Here is a 23,544-nt window from a genome sequence, read left to right on the forward strand (position 1 = left end):
TACCTGTTCAAGTGAATGTACAAAATATTTGGACTCCAAATGAAATGTTAGATTTATGAAGGTTTTAGGAGGCAATAGTATCTTATGGCATGCATTCCCCATTTGTAAAGCAAATGTTAAACTCCTGGTCAACTTATAATAAGATTATACCACAGGACTGGCCAGAGCTGTTAAATGCTGTCCTGGAACCCGGGGCACAGCTGCAGTGACAAATGTGATTCAAAGAGGAAGCTAAAAACAGAAAATCAGTGGAGGGCTAAAGGTATACAAATCTCCCAGGATAAGCTTGTTGCAGAAGGCCAATATGCTGCAATACAAACACGTTTATATGATACCAAAGCCTAATTCTGTGTCGAATGATAGCCTTGAATGCATGGGACAGAGTTGAGGAACCAGGAAAGAAAACTGAGTCATTTACAAAGGTTATACAGGGCTCAAAAGAATCCTTCACAGATTTTTTTACAAAGACTGACTTTAGCATTAAAGATAATGGTCCTGAATTGAGAAGCTAGCAAGATAATAATCGAATCTTTGGTTTTTGAGAATGCAAATGCAGCAGTCTGTTAAAGGCAAGATCTGCACCCTTGGAAGATTGGATTAGAGATACGTTTAATGTTGAGGCTCATGACCATAATGATATGATGATAGGAGAAGCAATTTCAAGAAGTATGAGGAATTTCAGATGTTTTGGATGTGCAAAGCAAGGACATTTAAAAAGGGACTGTAAACAGAGCATTCCTAGAAACAATGTTTCTTCCAGGAACAATGGCAATAGAATGCCCCTTCCTTCTAGAGTATGCAGAAGGTGTGGTAAGGGAAAATACTGGACCACCAAATGTAGATCAGCAAGGGACAGGCAAGGTAACACTTTGCCTCGGTCTTTGGGTACTCCCAGAGGGGCCTCAGGCAGGCCCCCACAGCTAATCCACTTCAGACCTTTCCAGCAGTCGTAAAGGAAACCCTTACTAAGAGCAATTAAATAACCAAATGCCTATTGGAATAAACCAGGCTGCTCAGGGTAATAAAACAACTGAGACAGAAAGAACAGAAAACTCAGGAGAAATCATAAAGAAAAATTTTTGGCAAACTTCTATAAATGAACAAAGACCAACATTAACAATAAAAATAAATGATGTTTTGTTGTCTGGTCTGGTAGACACAAGTGCTGACGTGACCACAATTGCACCAGAATTTTTGCATCCAACTTGGCCTCTTCAGCTGTTAGGCATTGGAACATTATCTCAAGTGAAATAGAGTGCAAGATGGCTTGAATGATTAGGTCCAGAAGGACAGAGAGGAAAATTAAAACCATATGTGGCTAACATAGCTATGAACCTGTAGGGTTGAGACTAGTTACAACAATGGAATACTCAGATTAACACCCCTCCAACCTCAGAAACAAATCATAAACTAGAACATGTTTCTGAGAGAAATATTAGAAGACATTATTCTAATGAGTGGTCACCAGCCATCCATATTATAAAAGAACAGGGCACAAAAACTGATGATCTTCCAAAGACACCAACAGCCCTACCTTTAAAATGGTTAACAAACAAGCCTGTATGGGTTCAGCAATGGCCTTTAACAACAGAGAAACTCCAGGCATTAAAAGAGCTGGTATAAGAACAGTTAAATGTCCAGCATATTGAAGAATCAACCAGCCCTTGGAATTCTCCTATATTTGTTATTAACAAGGAATCTGTTAAATGGAGAATGGTAACAGACCTTAGAGCAATTAACAAAGTAATTCAGCCAATGGGCTCTCTACAATCTGGAATTGCTTTGCCTACGTTGTTACCTAAAGGATGGCCTCTCATAGTTACTGATTTAAAAGACTGTTTCTTTTCAATACCCTTATAAGAAAAAGACAGAGGAAGATTTACCTTCACGGTGCCTACTTATAATAATTCTCAACCAGTTAAGAGATATCAATGGAGGGTCCTCCCATAGGGAATGTTGAATAGCCCAACTCTGTGCCAATATTTTGTACAACAACCATTATAAGTGATATGTAAAACTTTCCTAAATATAAATTTATCATTATATGGATGACATTTTACTAGCTGACTCAAATGCAGATACTTTAGAAAGAATGTTTGAAGAAATAAAGAAAATTTTGCCTTTCTGGGGCTTACAAATTGTTCCTGAAAAGATACAAAGAGGAGATTCTATTAATTATTTAGGATATAAAATAGGTCTACAAAAAATTAGACCTGAAAAGGTACAAATTAGGAGAGATTGATTACAGACTCTTAATGACTTTCAAATATTATTTGGAGACATTTTTCATCTACAAACTATTGTTAGGGTAAAAAATGATGAACTGAATAATTTGTTCAAAACTTTAGAAGGTGACAAGGACTTAAACAGTCCAAGAGAATTATCACCTGAAGCTGACAAAGAATTGGTCGTGGTAGAAAAGAAAGTACATGAAGGATACGTGGATCATATCAATCTAAAGCTGGATTGCATTTTGGTTATTTTACCCTCTAGGCATTCTCCTACAGGAATTTTAATGCAGATGGAAGATATTATATTGGAATGGATATTTTTGCCAAAGAAACCAAATAAAAAATTCAAAACTTATGTGGAAAAAAATCTCTGACTTGATTTGGAAAGTAAAATTGAGACTTCGTCAATTAGCAGGAATAGACCCAGCAGAAATTGTCATAACTTTAATAAAGGAGGACATTGAAAATTTTCCTCTTGGGCTAGAGAGATGGCTCAGTGGTTAAGAGCACCGACTGCTCTTCCAGAGGTCCTGAGTTCAATTCCCAGCAACCACATGGTAACTAACAACCACTTGTAATGAGATCTGGTGCCCTCTTCTGGCCTGCAGGGACACATGCAGGCAGAATACTGTATACATAATAAATAATTTAAAAAAAAAAAAGGAAAGAAAAGAAAAATTTCCTCTGGGCAGAAAGTGAACCTTAGCAAAGAGCTTGAAGTAATTTTTTGGGAGAAATTAACAGCAAATATCCCAAAAGCGGTAGAATTGATCTATCAAAGAGAGCTAATTGGATTTTGCCTCAATTGAACAAAAAAAGCTCATATCTGGAGGGCTAAGCAAAGGAGATTAGATTTGAGGTTCTTGTATTAAAAAAAAGATACATAGAAATGCTAGAATAGAGGGTAGATTAATAAATCTACTCAGAAAAATAAAGAGAAGATATAGATATGATATAGATTAAAAGATAGATTATTGAATCTACTTTTAAAAGACCAGTTTTAAATACTTTACATAAATTTGGATTTTAAATATTGTATACAAATTATATATATTGAGATTAATATTGTTAGAAAATGCTATATGTATATTTCTAATCTTGTTCAAGATATTGTACTTTTACCATTCATTTAATAATGTAATGCAATTTGCTAATCCTTGTATGTTATTATTACCAGCTATTAGGATATAAAGAAATGAAAGTTAGTAGTTAGACATTACAATAGAACTTGTAGTCATATTAGGTATGTTTTCAAGATCAAGCAAATACATTTTAGATAGACAGGTCATCTTCAAACCCTTCAGAGATCTACAGAATATGGCATTTAAAATGTTTTAATAACTTAGAAAAATTTTATGTTTTTGTTATGACTATGAGACATGTCGGCTTCTGGCAGTACCAATCTATTCAGAGAAAATATGGGCATTAAAGAAACTGCATATGGAGTTAACTTTCCTTGTGGCAAAATTTAGCCACTGGACAACAAAGTATCCCCAAATTGACTGCTGACAAACAGGACAAAATGGACAGACAGGACACAAAACAAAGGACTACCAATTCTTGCCAAAACAAGTGTGGTTGTGGCTTTAACAAAAAGCATCTTCTGAGGCCAGGACAATATAACACCATCCCTGAAGTGGCCTTTGCAATCTGGAAAAGGTACAGTGCCCTTGTCTTCGAAGTCAGCTGAACAGGCAGTGGACTGATGGCTTCTGATGTGCAGTGGAACAGCAGCTGAAACAGTTATTTTTGAAAGAGTAACTAAGCTGACAGTGTCTAATCTCTCAATGATAGACTGGCATTTAATAAAAGTGTTGAAGCCACCCACAAGCTGAGAAGAAAGGGATGCGGAGGAGAACAGGATGCCGAGATGAAGCCACACACACACAAGCCAAGAAGAATGGACAGCTGAATTCAAAAAATAAAAAAAAAACCAACAATTTCCAGAATTTAAAATCCTGAATCATGACATGACACTAGTGGAATTCAGGTGTTCTGGTACATGGACTGCTCTCACCAAATGTGAGGTCAAACTGTTGGCCTGTGTACATCCTAATTCACAAATGAGTCTGTCAGATACGCTAAGCCTATAGGCTGAAGATGATGTCCCAATGCTCGGAAAAACCTCCAGGCAGCTTGCTATTTCTGTCAACTCACATTTTTTTTTTGGAAGCTGCTTGGGTGCACTTCTTGTTTTTATTTGTGTTAGGTAAAATTTCCTTCTTGGGTCTCTGAGGGAGTTGAAAATTAGATAGTTATAGTTAAAGTTTAGATAGTTACAGTTTTCCTTGTTAAGAATTTTAGGAAAGAAACTCACTAAAGAGTAAGTGTATAAATTTGAAACATGTTATAAGATAGTTCTGTTAGTAATATAAGTTAGGATAGAAAGTGAATCGGGTACATTTTGAACTTACCAAAATAGGATAGATAATGAAATTATTTTCTCTGAATTTGTCAAATGCAAATGGACTAGACATTGTTTAGGTATTTATTGCTTGTATATATTGTATATAGTTATTGTACTTTTGTATATAGTTTTTTATATTAGCTAAAACTTTTTTCTTTTTTCTTTTTATTAAAATAGAAAGGGGAAATATGATATTTCACTTGTACTGAAATATGATTTTATTTGTATGTTAATAAATAAAGTATCCTGAGGGTCAGAGCTAATAGCAAACCATAGCAGAAGCCGGATGGTGGTGGCACATACCTTTAATCCTGATCACATGACAGGCAGATCTCTGTGTGTTCAAGGATACAGCCAGCATGGAGACACATGCCTTTAATCTCAATATCAACCATAGGGACCTAGAGGTCTGTATAGACAGGCAGTGACAAGGAGATCATGTGGTTGGGTTTACAACCAATGAGAAGGCAGAACAGAAAGTCAATAAAAAGACAGACACACAGGAAGTAGGCCTCTTTCTGAGGGGAAGGATGGCAGCAGCAGTGAAGGGTAAAAAAGGGGTTTTAGATTCAGTTCTTTTTTTTTTTTAAAGATTTATTTATTAAGGATACAGTATTCTGCTTGCATGTATCCCTTCGGGCCAGAAGAGGGAGCCAGATCTCATTACAGATGGTTGTGAGCCACCATATGGTTGCTGGGAATTGAACTCAGGACCTCTGGAAGAACAGCCAGTGCTCTTAACCTCTGAGCCATCTCTCCAGCCCCTTAGATTCAGTTCTTAACTACTGCTCTGACCTCTTGGGCTTTTAACTCTGCATTTGGCTCTGCGTTTCTTATTTAATAAGACTGTTACATGTACAGAAGAGTATAAGTCAATGGTATAGCTCAGATCATAGAAGAAAACTTCGCCAAACGAAGGAAAGACACATCCACATAAATACAAGCAGCACAGAGAACATCAAACAGACAAGACCAGAAAAGAAAACCTTCATGATATGTCATAGCTAAAACACTAAGTATGAATAACAAAGAAAGTAAATTGAAATCTGCAGTAGAGCCCATCCCATTCCTCTGTGCCAACTGCCAATACCTACAAACACTCTGCCTGGGATCTCAAGTACGTGATAACATTCTCCTTCCTTCCCATTACAGTCTCTCCAGTCTCATTCCCAACCCTGTAGTAGACTACTTGCAGGTGCCTCTCCTCCCTCCCTAACTCCATTTCCTGGGGACTCTACAGAACCTTGCTACAGATCCAGATTTCTCCATTCCTGTGGACCTTCTCACAACCCCTTCTAGTCCAACCCCATTCCTTTGTGTCAGCTTTTGGTACCTAGAAACTCTCTCTACCTGGAACCCCAAAGACCACATCTATCAGGGACGCAGGTGGTTGGTTCACACTATCCCTCCTGTCTTCCATTAAGATTATCCCATTCTCACCCTCAGCCCAATAACACCCTGTTCACAGGTGCCCCTCCTTCAGCCCTAACTCCACTCACTGGAGATATCAACTCTTAGTATAGACTCGAGGTCCCTTTAGTGTTTCATCCTTGTCTCTCCTCATTAGTCTTTATCTTACTGCAACCTACTTGCAGGGGACCCTCCTACCACCACACTTCCAACCCTCTGGACCCCACCTCACTGTAGGAATAGGATCCCCTTACCTCCTTCCTATAGCCCCTCTCAGTCCTTTCTCCTAGCTTGCCTCTAATCCTTTCTGCCACCCACTGACTACAGAAACACTCTCTACTAGGCAACCCACAGGCACCAAGCTTTCCTAAGATCCAGAGAGTGCAACAGAAACCAACAAGTGGGACACCCACACAAAAAAAGACAAGACCAGATAGCAACACCTAGAATCACCTCAATCATCCTAAATCCAGATGCCTAGATGCCAGCACAAAAGCACCAACGTTAACACTCAAGACAATATACCAGAGTAGACCCTTAGAAATTCAATACAGCTGAAGTGCAAAATAAGGACTTCAAAATAGCAGTTACGAATCTGTCAAGGACCTTAAAGAGGATATGGATACATTCCTTAATGAAGGCTGTGAGAACACAAAGAGCAGAATAAAATAATGAAAATAGTTCAAGCAGCTCCCATCCTGCCCCCGACTTCCCTTCTGGACCAGAGCCCAAGACCCCAGCCACTTCCTGAGACTTAGAGACCGGCCCCCAGCTCCCATCCTGCCCCTGACTTCCCTTCTGGACCAGAGAGAGACTTCCAGTCCAGATAAAAGCTTCCATCCTGCCCCGGAGTTCCCATTTGGACAAGAGAACTCCCATCTGGACAAGAGAGAGAGACTTCCTGAAACTGTCAGCTCTTTCTGAACCAAGTACACTGATAAGACTAAGAAGGAACCACAATGAGATGGGCAGACGTCAAGGCAGAAGTACATACAACAAAATGAAGAGCAATACAGCATCACCAGAACCTAGTCCACCTCCAACATCTAGACCTGAACATCAAAAATTGGAAGAAGCAGAAGAAAGTAGCCTTATGAGTAACATCATGAAGAAGGTAGAGGCTTGTGTAGAGGAAAAGACAAGAAAATTGGAAGAACGCTGTAAACAACTAGAGAAAAGAGCAAACAAATTAGAAGAAAACAATAAAGTCCTGCAAGAAAACAACAAAGTCCTGGAAGAAAACAATAAAGTACAGAAAGAAAACAATAAAGTACTGGAAGAAAACAATAAAGTACTAGAAGAAAACAATAAAGTACTGAAAGAAAATCATGAAAAAGCAATGAAACAAGTAAAGGAAACAGTCCAAGACCTGAAAAGGGAAATTGAAAAAATAAAGAAGACACAAACAGAGGGAATGCTGCAAATAGAAAACCTGCGTAAAAGATCGGGAACTTCAGATGCAAGTATAACCAACAGAATGCAAGAGATGGAAGAGAGGATCTCTGGCATTGAAGATACAGTAGAAGAAATAGTTTCATCAGTCAAAGGAAACACTAAAGCCAACAAAGTCATGAACCAAAATGTCCAAGAAATTTGGGACACCATGAAAAGACCAAACCTACGAATTATAGGGATAGAAGAAGGTGAAGAATACCAACTCAAAGGCACAGAAAATATATTCAACAAAATTATAGAAGAAAACTTTCCCAACTTAAAGAAGGAAATGCCTATGAAGATACAAGAAGCCTATAGAACACCAAACAGACTAGACCCCAAAAAAAAGTCCCCTCGACACATAATAATTAGCTAAATGTACAGAATAAAGAAAGAATATTAAGAGCAGCAAAGAAAAAAGGCCAAGTGACCTATAAAGGTAAACCCATCAGAATAATACCCAATTTCTCAATGGAGACTTTGAAAGCCAGAAGGACCTGGACAGATGTAATGCAGACACTAAGAGACCATGGATGTCAGCCCAGACTAATATACCCAGCAAAACTTTCAATCATCATAGACGGAAGGAACAAGACATTCGAAGACAAAGCCAGATTTAAACAATACCTATCCACAAACCCAGCCCTACAGAAAGCACTAGAAGGAAAATTCCAACCGAGGGAAGTCAGATACACACTTGAAAACACAGGCAATAGATAAAGCCACAACAGTAAACCCCAAAGAAGAGAAGTACACACACACTACCACCAAAAATAATCACTGGTCGTTAATATCCCTTAATATCAACGGACTTAATTCACCTATAAAAAGACATAGGCTTACAGAATGGATACGAAAGCAGGACCCAACTTTCTGCTGCATACAAGAAACACATCTCAAATTCAAAGACAGACACTACCTAAGAATAAAAGGCTGGGAAAAGACTTTCCAATCAAATGGTCTTAAGAAACAAGCAGGGGTAGCCATCCTGATATCCAACAAAATAGACTTCAAACTAAAATCAATCAAAAGAGATCAAGAAGAGCATTACATCCTCATCACAGGAATGATCCACCAAGATGAAGTTTCAATTCTGAACATTTATGCCCCAAACACAAGGGCACCCACATATGTAAAAGAAACATTACTAAAGCTTAAACCACATATAAAACCCCACACATTAATAGTGGGAGATCTCAACACCCCACTTTCACCACTGGACAGATCTCCCAAATCGAAACTTAATAGAGAAATAAAGGACTTAACTGATGTCATGACCCAATTGGACCTAATAGATATCTACAGAACATTCCATCCTAACAAGAAAGAATATACCTTCTTCTCAGCACCCCATGGAAATTTCTCTAAAATCGACCACATACTTGGCCACAAAGCAAATCTCAACAGATACAAAACAATTGGAATAACCTCCTGTGTTCTATCAGACCACCATGGTTTAAAGTTAGATTTCAACAACAAAAACTACAGAAAACCTACAATCTCATGGAAATTGAATAATGCTCAACTGAATCACCAATGGGTTAAGGAAGAAATAAAGAAAGAAATTAAAGACTTCCTAGAGATCAATGAAAATGAAGACACCACATACCCAAACTTATGGGACACTATGAAAGCAGTGCTAAGAGGGAAATTCATAGCACTAAATGCCCACATAAAGAAGTTGGAGAAATCCCACACTAGTGACTTAACAGCACACCTGAAAGCTCTAGAACAAGAAGAAGCAAAGTCTCCCAGGAAGAATAGACGCCAGGAAATTATCCAAGTGAGAGGTGAAATTAATAAATTAGAAACTAAGAGAATAATACAAAAATTAATGAAACAAAGATTTGGTTCTTTGAGAAAATCAACAAGATAGACAAGCCCTTATCCAAACTAACCAAAAGACAGAGAGAGAGAATTCAAATCAACAAAATCAGAAATGAAAAGGGGGACATAACAAGAGACATTGAGGAAATCCAGAGAATTATAAGGTCATATTTTAAAAACCTCTACTCCACAAAACTGGAAAACCTAAAAGAAATGGACATTTTTCTGGATAGGTAACACATACCTAAGTTAAATCAAGACCAGATAGACTATTTAAATAGTCCAATAACCCCTAAGGAAATAGAAACAGTCATTAAAAGTCTCCCAACCAAAAAAAGCCCAGGACCAGATGGTTTCAGCGCAGAATTCTACCAGATCTTCAAAGAAGAGTTAATACCAATACTCTCTAAATTGTTCCACATAATAGAAACAGAAGGAACATTACCAAACTCCTTCTATGAGGCTACAATTACCCTGATTCCTAAACCAAACAAGGATGCAACAAAGAAAGAGAACTACAGACCGATCTCCCTCATGAACATTGATGCAAAAATACTCAATAAAATATGGGCAAACAGACTCCAAGAACACATCAGAACAATTATCCACCATGATCAAGTAGGCTTCATCCCAGGGATGCAAGGGTAGTTCAACATATGAAAGTCCATCAATGTAATACACCATATAAACAAGCTCAAAGAAAAAAAAAACACATGATCATCTCACTAGATGCAGAAAAGGCATTTGACAAAATGCAACACCCCTTCATGATAAAAGTCTTGGAGCGATCAGGAATACAGGGAACATACCTAAACATAATAAAGGCAATTTACAGCAAGCCAACAGCCAACATCAAATTAAATGGAGAGAAACTCAAAGCAATTCCACTAAAATCAGGAATGAGGCAAGGCTGTCCACTCTCCTCATACTTATTCAATATAGTACTTGAGTTTCTAGCCAGAGCAATAAGACAACATAAGGAGATTAAGGGGATACAAATTGGAAAGGAAGAATTCAAGCTTTCCCTATTTGCAGATGACATGATAGTATACTTGAGTGACCCCAAAGATTCCACCCAGGAACTGATAAAGCTTATAAACACCTTCAGCAACATAGCAGGATACAAGTGCAACTCAAAAAGGTCAGTAGCCCTCCTATATACAATGGACAAAAAAAGCTGAGAAGGCAATTAGAGATACATCACCCTTTACAATAGCCACAAATGACATAAAATACCTTGGGGTAACACTAACCAAGCAAGTGAAGGACCTATATGACAAGAACTTTAAGTCTCTGAAAAAAGAAATTGAAGAAGATGTCAGAAAATGGAAAGATCTCCCATGCTCATGGATAGGCAGGGTTAACATAGTAAAAATGGCAATCTTACCAAAAGCAATCTACAGATTCAATGCAATCCCCATCAAAATACCAACACAATTCTTCACAGACCTGGAGAGAATAATACTCAACTTCATATGGAAAAACAAAAAACCCAGGATAGCCAAAAGAATCCTGTACAATAAAACAACCTCTGGAGGCATCACAATCCCTGACTTCAAGCTCTACTATAGAGCTACAGTAATAAAAACAGCTTGGTATTGGCATAAAAACCGACACACGGACCAATGGAATCGAATTGAAGACCCTGACATTAACCCACACACCTATAAACATATAATTTTTGACAAAGAAGCCAAAAGTGTACAATGGAAAAGAGAAAGCATCTTCAACAAATGGTGCTGGCATAACTGGATATCAACGTGTAGAAGGCTGCAAATAGATCCATATCTGTCACCGTGCACAAAACTTAAGTCCAAGTGGATCAAGGACCTCAACATAAATCCAGCTACTCTGAACCTGCTAGAAGAGAAAGTAGTAAGTAGTCTTGAATGCATTGGCGTAGGAGATCACTTCCTAAATATAACACCAGTAGCACAGACACTGAGAGAAACAATCAAACAATGGGACCTCTTGAAACTGAGAAGCTTTTGCAGAGCAAAGGATACGGTCAACAAGGCAAAGCGACAGCCTACAGAATGGGAAAAGATCTTCACCAACCCCACATGTGACAGAGGACTGATATCCAGAATATATAAGGAACTCAAGAAATTAGACATCAAAACGACCAACAGTCCAATTGAGAAATGGGCTTTAGAACTAAACAGAATTCTCAACAGAGGAAACTCAAATGGCTGAAAGACATTTAAGGAATTGCTCAACATCCCTAATCATCAGGGAAATGCAAATCAAAACAACTCTGAGATACCACCTTACGCCTGTCAGAATGGCTAAGATCAAAAACACTGAAGACACTTTATGCTGGAGAGGACGTGGAACTAGGGGAACTCTCCTCCACTGCTGGTGGGAATGCAAGCTTGTACAACCACTTTGGAAATCAATATGGCGCTTTCTTAGAAAATTGGGAATCAATCTCCCCCAAGATCCAGCTATACCACTCCTGGGCATATACCCAAGAAATGCTCAATCATACCACAAGAGCACTTGCTCAGCTATGTTCATATCAGCATTGTTTGTAATAGCCAAAACCTGGAAACAACCTAGATGCCCTTCAACTGAAGAATGGATAAATAAATTGTGGCACATATACACAATAGAATACTACTCAGCAGAGAAAAACAATGACATCATGAGGTTTGCAGGCAAATGGATGGATCTAGAAAAAAATCATCCTGAGTGAGGTAACCCAGACTCCGAAAGACAAATATGGTATATACTCACTCATAGGAAGATGCTAGATGTGGAACAAGGATGACTGGACTGCTACTCACATCACCAGTGAGGCTACCTGGAAAACGGGACCCCAAGAAAGACACGGAGAAATGGATGAGATCTACATGAACAGCCTGGACATGAGCGGGAGCAATGAAGGGCGAGGGTCGAGGGAAAGAGAGCGGGAGAAAAAAAAAAAGAAAATAGTTCAAGCTGTAAAGGTAGAAATAGAATCACTAAAGAAAACCCAAACTGAGATAAGACTGGATAAAAACAGGAAGTCAAATAATAAGCTGAGAGGTAAACCTCATCAACAGATTACAAGACGTGGAAGCGAGACTCTTGAGCATTGGTGACAAACTAGAAGACATGGATACCTACTCAAAGAAACTCTAGGCACAAAACACCCAGCAAATCTGAGACTATGAAAAGAACAAACCTATGAATAATAGTAATGAGGGAAGGAGAGGAAATCTAGCTGAAAAGCACAGAAAAGTACTTTCAACAAAATCAGAGAATTTCCCTTAATTAAAGAAGGAGGTCTTGCCTGTCAATGTACAAGAAGCATACAGAACACCAAATAGAACCAGAAAAGAATTTCTCCATGACAGATACCTAGTAATCAAAACACTAAAAGTACACAAGGAAGAAAGAATATTAAAAGCTCCAAGGGTAAAGTACCATGTAATATATGAAGGTGGAACCATAAGAATAACACCCAACTGTTCATTGAAGATTGTAAAGGCCAGAAGGCCTGGACAAATGTTCCTCAAACTAAAAAAAAAAAAAAAAAAAAAAAAAAAAAAAAAAAAAAAAAAAAAAAAGATGCCATCTCAGACTATCTCAGACTACTGTACCCAGCAAAACTATAAGTCACCATAGACAGAGGCACATGATAAAACCAAATGTAAGCAGTATCTATTTACAAATCAAAGCAATGGAAGGAAAACCAGTCTAAGAGGTCAGCCACACTCCAGAAAACACACACAAAAAAAAATGACAGACCAGCAAATCAAAGGAAAGTGGAAAACCCACACCATAACAACCAAGTAACAGGAAGCAATAAACAATGCACAATGATAATTCTCAGTACTAATGCTCTCAGTTTCTCAATAGTATGACACAGATTATCAGATTGGGTTAGAAGATAGGATCCATTTTTCTGCAGAATCCAAGAAACACTCACTACCGTACCATCAAAGATAGACATCACCTCAGGATAAAAGGATAGGAAAAGATATTCCAAGCAAATGGACCCAAGAAGCAAACTGGTGTAGCCCTCTTAATATCTGAAAAAATAGAATTCAAACCAAAACTAAAGGACACTACATACTCCTCAAAAATCCAGCAGGTGGACATTGCAATTCTCTACATTTATTTAGCAAATATGAGGGCACCCAAGTTTGGAAAAGAAATACATCTGTAGCCAAAATCCCATATTGACCTCCATACACTAATAGTGGATGACATTAAAAAAAAAAAAACACTCTACCAATAGGCCTGTTATCCAGACAAAAACTAATACTGGAGTTAAATAACATCATAAATCAGAAGGACCTAGAAAATATTTGCAAAACATTTCATCCAAATGCAAAAGATTATACCTTCTTCTCAGCACTTCATGGAACTTTCTCCAAAACTGACCACATACTTGGACACAAAATGTCAACAGATAAAAGAAAATTGAAGTAACACCCTGCATCCTCTCTGATCATTATGGATTAAAGATGGATATCAACAACAACAGAAAGTGTACAAACTCATGGAAACAGAACAGCTCACTACTTAATAAAAAATGGGTCAAGACAGAAATCAAGAAGACATTTTAAAACTTTTATAACTAAATTAATATGAAAACATAACATACTTAAACTATGGAACACAATAAAGGCAGCTCTAAGAGACAAGTCCATAGCACAAAGTGCCTACATAAAAAAATGGAGAGGTCTCATATTAGCTACTTCACGACACACCTGAATAGTCTAGATCAAAAAGAGCTAACACTCAAAAGGATGAAATGGCAAGAAATAATTAAATTCGGAGCTGAAGAGCCGTCTCAGTCATTAAAAGCACTGTCTGCTTTTCCAGAGGATCGAGGTTCTATTCCAAGCACCCACATGGCAGCTCATAAATGCCTGTGACTCCAGTTCCAGGGGATCTGATACCTTCATACAGACATAAATGATGCAAAACACAAATGCACATAAAATAAAAATAAATAAATTATTAAAAAATAAATAATCAGACTCGAGGTTGCAGTTAATAAAATAAAAACAAAACGAACAAACAAGCAACACAAAGAGTCAATTGAGTAAAGAGCTGGTTCTTTGAGAAAATCAGTAAGATTAATAAACCCTAGCCAAATAAACCAAAAGATGGAGAAATGAAATCCATACTAATAAAATTAGAGATAAAAAAGGAACATCACAAATAGACAAACAGACTGAGGAAATCCAGAGAATCATAAGGATATACTTCAAAAATTTATAGTTCACCAAACTTGTAAACCTAAAAGAAATGGATAAATTTCTTTACATGTACCACCTACCAATGTCAAATCAAGATCAGTTAAACAATTTCAACAGACCCATAACCCCTAGTGAAATGGAAGCAGTGATTTAAAGTCTCCCAACAACAACAAAATTCCAGGCCAGAAAGATTCAGTGCAGAATTCTACCAGACCTTCAAAGAATTATGCCAATACTCCTCGAATTATCCCTCAAAATAGAAACAGAAGAGACATTGTCACTTCTTTTTATGAGACCATAATTAACCTGATACCTAAACCATACAAAGAACCAACAAAGAAAGAAAATTACTGACCAATTTCCCTCATGAACTACATTCAATTTTTCTCAATCAAATATTTGCAAACCAAAGACAAGAACATATCAAAAAGATTATCTGGATGGCGAGGCCATGGCCCGCCACGGTTGACCGGGTGGCCAGTAGAGCTTGGGCTCAGGAAGTTGGTGCTGTTCCCCGGGGCGGCAGGGTTGCAGCATGGTGCGGTTGGCCTGCGGTGGGCTGAGCCTAGGCTCCTGGGGCGGGGCGGGGTGCTACGGTTATCCTGGTGCGCGGCCACCCGCCATGCTGTCCCGGGTGGAAGACAGCAAGGTGCTGCACAGCATCGGCACCAGCTCCTACAGCTGCTGCCAGAAGATTCGGAGGAAGAGCGACAGCAAGATACTGGTGTGGAAAGAACTTGACTATGGCTCCATGATGGAGGTGGAGAAGCAGATGCTTGAGTTTGAGGTGAACTTACTTTGGGAGCTGAAACATCCAAACATCTTCCGTTACTATGATCATATTATCGACAGAACCAACACAACCTTGTACATCGTGATGGAACACTGTGAAGGAGGGGGCCTGGCCAGTGTCATTACAAAAGGGACCAAGGAAAGACAATACTTAGAGGAAGAGTTTGTCCTTCGAGTGATGACTCAATTGACCCTGGCCCTGAAAGAGTGTCACAGAAGGAGTGATGGTGGCCATACTGTGCTTCATCGGGATCTGAAGCCGGCCAACGTCTTCCTGGACAGCAAACATAAAGTCAAGCTTGGGGACTTTGGACTAGCGAGAATATTAAAACCACGACACGAGTTTTGCAAAAACATTTGTTGGCACACCTTATTACATATCTCCTGAGCAAACGAGCCGTTTGTCCTATAATGAGAAGTCAGACATCTGGTTGCTGGGTTGCCTGCTGTATGAACTGTGTGCATCAATGCCTCCATTTACAGCTTTCAACCAGAAAGAGTTAGCTGGGAAAATCAGAGAAGGGAGAATCAGGCGAATCCCCTACCGCCACTCTGACAGGTTAAATGACATCATCATTCTGATGCTAACTTGAATTTACCACCGACCTTCAGTGGAAGAAATCCTGGCGAGCCCTTTGATAGCAGATTTGGTTGCGGAAGAGCAAAACATCTGGAGAGGAGGGATCCGCACTTGGGTGAGCCTTCAAAGCTGCAGGCCTCCAGCCCTGTGCTGCGTGAGCTCAAGCTGAAGGAGATGCAACTGCAGGACTGAGAGCATGCACTCAGAGCTTGAGGGGACAGTCTGGAGCAATAGGAACGTCAACTTTGTATTCGAGAGAGACTAGCGGAGGACAAACTGGCCAGAGCCGAGAGTCTAGTGAAGAACTACAGCTTGCTGAAGGAGCAGAGGTTCCTGTGTCTGGCTATGGCCCAGAACTTGATCTTCCATCATCAATAATGAGGAAGAAGGCTCATTTCCATGGGGAAAGCAAAGAGAATGCCACAAGGAGTGAGAATTCCGAGAGCCAGCTTGCCAAGTCCAAGTGCAAGGACCTGAAGAAGAGGCTTCATGCTGCCTAGCTGCCGCCTCAAGCCCTGTTGGATATTGAAAAAAACTACTAACTAAAGAGCAGGCAGATCCTGGGCATGTGCTAGGCCAACAAGGCATGGAGCTCCATCAGTATTCAGTACCGCCAATCCACTAGAGATTGGTACTCAACTGCTGTAGTTTTATGTGTCTGGTTCTGAGCTTCACCTTTGTGTGCAGTGAGCATGATGCTGGGATTGTTTGTGCTCTTTTTCAGCAACAGGTCTACAAGATGGACATGTCTCCCTTTTCCTCCTAATATCCCTGTATAGAAAGCATGGTGCCTTTGCTGGTTAGTTGGGCTTTTGATCCTGTGTGTGATTACTACTGGGAATATGAGATGAGACACCATAGATTTTAGGAGAAAATAATGTTAGGGAAAGAATATTTAACCTGGAGGACTCACTGAAAAGTTTATGTGACTGAGTGGTGTGCCTGCATCTGTCACGTTTAGTTTTACACTGTAAATCTGCACAGCAGAAGTTGTGTGCCCCGCATCTATTGTCCATGACCATGGATGATGTACACAGTCTAGTCTCTTAGTGGTCCTCAGACATTTAGTGGTGGTTGTGTGTTGGTGTCTCCTGCCTTCACTGCAGTTTCCAGATGAGGCTGCAGCTGAGGTGTGACCTCACTGGTCACAGGGGATCTGACAGGGCAGGAGTCTTCGCTCTCCCACAGGATCGCATTACAGAGGTCAGGGAGAGCTTTTTTAGTGTGTGATATTACAGGGAGAGACGCAGCCATTGACCTGGAAGCCCAGCATTCCAGTTCTAAGCTGTTTATTGTGCTAGTTAAAATACCAGTGACAGACTCTGAGAAGTGAAAGGGTTGAAGCTTCTACCTAACAACATGGATTTACCTTCAGGGAAACTTCCCAGGGATGCAAGGATGGTTCAACATACGAAAATCTGTCAATGTAATACACCATATAAACAAACTGAAAGAAAAAACCCCACATGATCATCTCATTAGATGCTAAAAAAAGCCTCTGACAAAATCCAACACCCCTTCATGATAAAGGTCTTAGAAAGATCAGGAATACAAGGAACATTTCTAAACATAATAAAAGCAATTTATAGCAAGCCAACAGCAAACATAAAATTAAACAGAGAGAAACTCTAAGTGATACCACTAAATTCAGGAACAAGACAAGGCTGTCCACTCTCCCCATATTTATTCAATACAGTACTAGAAGTTCTAGCTGGAGCAATAAGACAACAAAAGGAGATCAAAGGGATACAAATTGGCAAGGAAGAAGTCAAACTTTCACTATTTGCAGATGATATGATAGTATACATAAGTGACCCCAAAAACTACCAGGGAACTCCTACAGCTAATAAACTCCTTCAGTAAAGTGGCAGGATACAAGATCAACTCAAAAAAATCAGTAGCCCTCCTATACACAAATGATAAAAGGGCTGAGAAAGAAGTCAGAGAAACATCACCCTTTACAATAGCCACAAATAATATAAAATACTTTGGGATAACACTAACTAAACAAGTGAAGGACCTTTTTGACAAGAACTTTAAATCTCTAAAGAAAGAAATTGAAGAAGATATCAGAAAATGGAAGGATCTCCCATGCTCATGGATAGGTAGGATTAACATAGTAAAAATGGCAATCTTACCAAAAGCAATCTACAGATTCAATGCAATCCCCATCAAAATACCAACACAATTCTTCACAGACGTGGAAAGAAAAATACTCAACTTCATATGGAAAAACAAAAGACACAGGATAGCTAAAAGTATCCTATACGATAAAACAACCTTTGGAGGCATCACCATCCCTGACCTCAAACTCTACTATGGAGCTATAGTAATAAAAACAGCTTGGTACTGGTATAAAAACCGACACACGGACCAATGGAATCGAATTGAAGACCCTGACATTAATCCATGCACATATGAACACCTGGTTTTTTATAAAGGAGCCAAAACTGTACCATGGAAAAAAGAAAGTATCTTCAACAAATGGTGCTGGCATAACTGGATGTCAATATGTAAAAGATTACAAATAGATCCATATCTGTCACCATGCACAAAACTCAAGTCCAGGTTGATCAAGGACCTCAACATAAATCCAGTTACACTAAACTTAATAGAAAAGAAAGTAGGAAGCACTCTTGAATGCATTGGCACCGGAGACCATTTCCTAAATAAAACACCAACAGCACAGACCCTGAGCACAACAATTAATAAATGGGACCTCTAGAAATTGAGGAGCTTTTGCAGGGCGAAAGACATGGCCAATAAGACAAAAAGACAGAATGGGAAAAGATCTTCACCAACCCCACATCTGACAGAGGATTGATCTCCACAGTATATAAAGAACTCAAGAAACTAGACATCAAAATACTGAACAGTCCAATTAAAAAATGGGCTAAAGAGCTAAACAGAGAATTCACAAAACAAGAACTACAAATGACTGAAAGACATTTAAAGAAATGCTCAACATCCTTAATCATCGGAGAAATGCAAATCAAAACGACTCTGAGATACCACCTTACACCTGTCAGAATGGCTGTGATCAAAAACACCAGTGACAGTCAATGTTGGAGAGGATGTGGAGCAAAGGGAACACTCCTCCACTGTTGGTGGGAATGTAAACTTGTACAACCACTGTGGAAATCAGTATGGCGGTTTCTCAGAAAATTAGGAATCGAACTACCTCAAGACCCAGCCATCCCACTCTTGGGCATATACCCAAGGAATGCTGATTCATACCATAAAGATACATGCTCAACTATGTTCATAGCAGCACTATTTGTAATAGCCAGAACCTGGAAACAACCTAGATGCCCCTCAATGGAAGAATGGATGAAAAAAATGTGGTACATATACACAATGGAGTACTGCTCAGCAGAGAAAAACAATGAAAGCATGAAATTTGCAGGCAAATGGATGGAACTAGAAAAAAATCATCCTGAGTGAGGTAACCCAAACCCAGAAAGACAGTCATGGTATGTACTCACTCATAAGTGAATTCTAGATATAAAATAAAGAACAATCAGACCACAACCCATAGAACCATGAAGGCTATATATATAGCATGGAGGTCCCTAGGACGACTGTGGCTTATAATAAATTTCGGTTTTACTCAATTATTGAAAAAAAAATAGCCAAATGAATGGAAACACATGAACTATGAACCAAAGGCTGAGGGGCCCCCAGCTGGATCAGGCCCTCTGAATAGGTGAGACAGTTGATTGGCTTGATCAGTTTGGGAGGCAACTAGGCAGTGGGACCAAGTCCTGTGCTCATTGCATGAGTTGGCTGTTTGAAACCTGGAGGTTATGCAGGGACACTTGGCTCAGGCTGGGAGGAAGGGACTGGACATTCCTGGACTGAGTCTACCAGGTTGATCGCAGTCCTCTGGTGAGGATTTGCCCTGGAGGAGGTGGGAATGGGGGGTGGCCTGGGGGAAAGAGGAGGGGGTGGGAGGGGGAAGAATAGGGGAACCCATGGCTGATATGTAGAACTGAATGGTATTGTAAAATAAAATAAATAAAATTAAAAAAAAACAAAAATCAGAAAAAAAGAAAACTTAATTGGATACAATTGTTTATGAATAACCAGTCATCTTATTTATAAAATTTCCAATACAATAAAATCTATTTTGTGGAAGAAAAAAAAGATTATCCACCATGATCAAATAGGCTTCATTCCAGAGATGCAGGGGTGGTTGGACATGTGAAAATTGATAAGCATTATATACCACTAAGTGAACTGAAAGACAAAAAAACACATCATCATCTCACTAGATACAGAAAAGGCCTTATACAAAATGCAATATCCCTTCACGATAAAAGTCCGAGAGAGATTAGGGATACAAGGGACATACCTGAACATAATAGAGGTAACCATATAACAAACCCACAGCCAACACCAACCTAAACAGAGAAAAACTCAAACCATATTCATTAAAATCAGGAACAAGACAAAATGTCCACTTACCATTCACTATAGTACTTGAAGTCTTAGCTAGAGCAATAAGACACCTAAAGGAGATCAAATATGGAAGGGAGAGATCAAAGTATCACTATTTGTAGATGATAGGATTGTATACATAAGAGATCCTAATTACTCCCCCAGAAAACTTCTATACCTGATAAGTGCTTTCAGCTAAGTAGCAGGATACAGAATTAACACACATACATCAATAGCCCTCCAATACACAAATGACAAACAGCCTGAGGTAAAAATCAGAGAAACAACACCTTTCACAATAGCCTCAAAACAAAACAAACAGAATAACTTGGTGTATCTCTAGCCCAGTAAGTAAAAGTCTTGTATAATAAAAACAAGACATTGAGGAAAGAAATTGCAGGAGCGATCAGAAGATGGAAAGACTTCCCATGCTCATGGATTGGTAAGATTATATAGTGAAAATGGCCATCCTGCCAAAAGCGATCAAAAGATTTATGCAATCCCCATCAAAACTCCAGCACAGTTCTTCACAGAAATTGAAAGAACAATTTTCAGCTTCATATGGAAATACACACACACACACACACACACACACACACACACACACACACAAAACAAAACAAAACAACAACAACAAAAAAAACAGGATAGCTAAAACAATCCTGAATTAAAAAAAAAAAAAAATGGCCGGGTGGTGGTGGCACACGCCTTTAATCCCAGCACTTGGGAGGCAGAGGCAGGTGGATCTTTGTGAGTTCGAGGCCAGCCTGGCCTACAGAGCGAGATCCAGGAAAAGCACAAAGCTACACAGAGAAACCCTGTCTCGAAATATCAAAAAAAATGCTATAATATCACCATCCTCTATCTCAAATTATACTACACAGAGTTATAGCATGTTTTTTTTTAAAAGTATGGTATGTGAATAAAAACAGAGATGCTAATCAATGACATTGAAGTAAACACCCGGACAAAAGTTCACACACCTATGGCCACCTAATTTCTGAAAATGAAAACAAAAATACACACTGGAAAAAAGAAAACATTTTTTAGTCCTTTTATTGAAAATAGATTCTCTTCTTACTAATATATCCAGATTACAGTTTCCACTCCCTCTACTCTCAGTTTCTCCCCGAGTTCCCACCCACCGAGATCCACTCCTTTTCTGTCTCTCATTGGAAAAGTTCAGGCTTCTAAAGGGTAACAATAAAATATAACAATAAAATGTAATAAGATAAAATGAAAACTATCACATCAGAGTTGGACAAGACAAACAGAAGAAAAAGAGCCCAAGAGAAGGCATAAGAATCAGAGACCCATTCATTTTCCCACTCAAGAATCCCTTAAAAACACTAAACTGGAAGTTATAATATATATAAAAAAGACCTGATGCTGCCTCAGTCTCTGTGAGTTCATATGAGCTTTGATGTTATTGATTTAAAGGGCCCTGTTCCTTGGTATCCTCTATGCCTTCTGTCTCTTACACTCTTTCTGCCTCTTCTGATTTCTGTGGGATTCCCTAAGGGCAGGAATTGGATGGAGACATCCCATTTAAGGCTGAGTGTTCCAAGGTCTCTCACTTTCTGCATAATGTCTGGCTGTGGGTCTCTGTGTTTGTTCCCATCTGCTGCAAGAGGAAGCGTCTTAGATAAGGCACTGGTCTATGGGTATAGCAGAATGTCTTTAGGACTCATTTTTATCACTTTGGGTTTTGTTTTGTCTGTTTGCTAATTTTTTTAGACCATTATTATTTGGTTTTACCTTAGGTCCCTGGACTATCTAATCGCTGGTTCTTTGTCACCCAAGAAGTGTCGGGTTATGGGTTCCACCTTGTGGAGCGGGCCTTAAGTCAAGTTGATGACCACCAAAAGCTTTAGAACACCATTGCCCTAGCATGTTTTGCAGACAAGACACCACTAGAGACCAAAGGGTTTGTGACTGGTTTGATGCTTACATTTCTCTTTTGGTAGCATGCGGAGTACCTTCTTGTACCAGGGATACTAGAAACTAGAGCTGAAGGCTCTATGTAGGCACCCACTTGACATCCCTATGTTCAATAAGTTGTATAGGTGTTGTCTTTAGCAATGGGCCTTGTTGTCAGTTTGTAGAGAGCAACCTATTGTCTTGACAACCGTCTGGGTTGTTTGGGGGTTCCCATTGGACCCCTTTGGCCAACAATTCTGCTACTGAAAGCTATTTGTTGACAAGAGATGGCCATTTGGGACACTGTATCCCTTATTATTTAGGGATTTTATTAAGACAGCCTCCATATATGTATATATTTTAGGAAGCTTCTACTGTATTAGGTTTCCATACCCCCAAAATGGTCCCTAATTTTATGTTTCTCCCCATGTTCCCTACTTCATCTCTCTCTCCCCTCCTTCCCCACTTGATCCTCTTGCTCCAGCCCACCTCCATCTATAACTGTCCATTCTATTTCTCTTTCCTAATGATATTTATCTGTACCCTCTAGTCCCTTACTATATACCTACCCTCTGTAGTCCTATGGATTATAGCTTAGTTATTATTAATTTAACAGCTAATATCCACATATGAGTGAGTACATACCATATTGTTTTTCTGGGCCTGAGATACCTCACTCAGGATGATTTATTATCTAGTTCCATCCACTTACCTCCAAATTTTATGGTGTCATTTTTTTAATGGTTAATTGATACTCCAATGTGTAAATATACAATGTTTTCTTTATCCACTCTCCTATTAAGGGACATCTAGGCTGCTTCCACTCTCTGACTATTATGAATAGAGCCATAATGAACATGGTTGAGCAAGTGTCTTTGTCATATGAAGAAGCATCCTTTGGGTAAATGCTTAAGAGACATAGCTGAATTGTAGTGGGTAGCCATTCCAGCTTTGATCTTGAAGTTTCAACCCCCATTGAGGCTTCAATAACTGCCATGACTACAAGGTGGGGCCAAGAGAGGACCCTGAAGACCCAAGATCCGGATGGGCCAGCTCTCTTGGCTCCTGGACCCTGGATGCTGGAGGTAGACCGAGCAGAGTTCTCCAGAGAACACTGCTGGACTGCACTATACCTTTCCCAGATCCTGTAACCTATCCCTTCACTTGTAAGTTACCCCACAAAATAAACCTCCCTTTTAACTACATGGAATAATGCTGTGGGATGTCTGTATGTTAAATGTGTTGCTCTGATTGGTTAATAAATAAAACACTGATTGGCCAATAGCCAGGCAGGAAGTATAGGCA

The 23,544-nt window shown here is 39.2% G+C and overlaps 1 long non-coding RNA gene and 1 pseudogene across 1 annotated transcript in view; one reads left to right on the plus strand and one right to left on the minus strand.

Annotated features, from left to right (window-relative positions):
- The window catches only part of LOC143268459 (uncharacterized), a 63,887-nt gene that overhangs the window by 35,513 nt on the left and 4,830 nt on the right, over positions 1–23,544 (minus strand). The gene's annotated exons all lie outside the window — the stretch shown is intronic.
- On the plus strand, positions 12,886–18,074 carry LOC102904299 (serine/threonine-protein kinase Nek2 pseudogene; annotated as a pseudogene).

This window comes from Peromyscus maniculatus, chromosome 14 (assembly GCF_049852395.1).
Source record: "Peromyscus maniculatus bairdii isolate BWxNUB_F1_BW_parent chromosome 14, HU_Pman_BW_mat_3.1, whole genome shotgun sequence".
Classification (NCBI taxonomy): domain Eukaryota; kingdom Metazoa; phylum Chordata; class Mammalia; order Rodentia; family Cricetidae; genus Peromyscus; species Peromyscus maniculatus.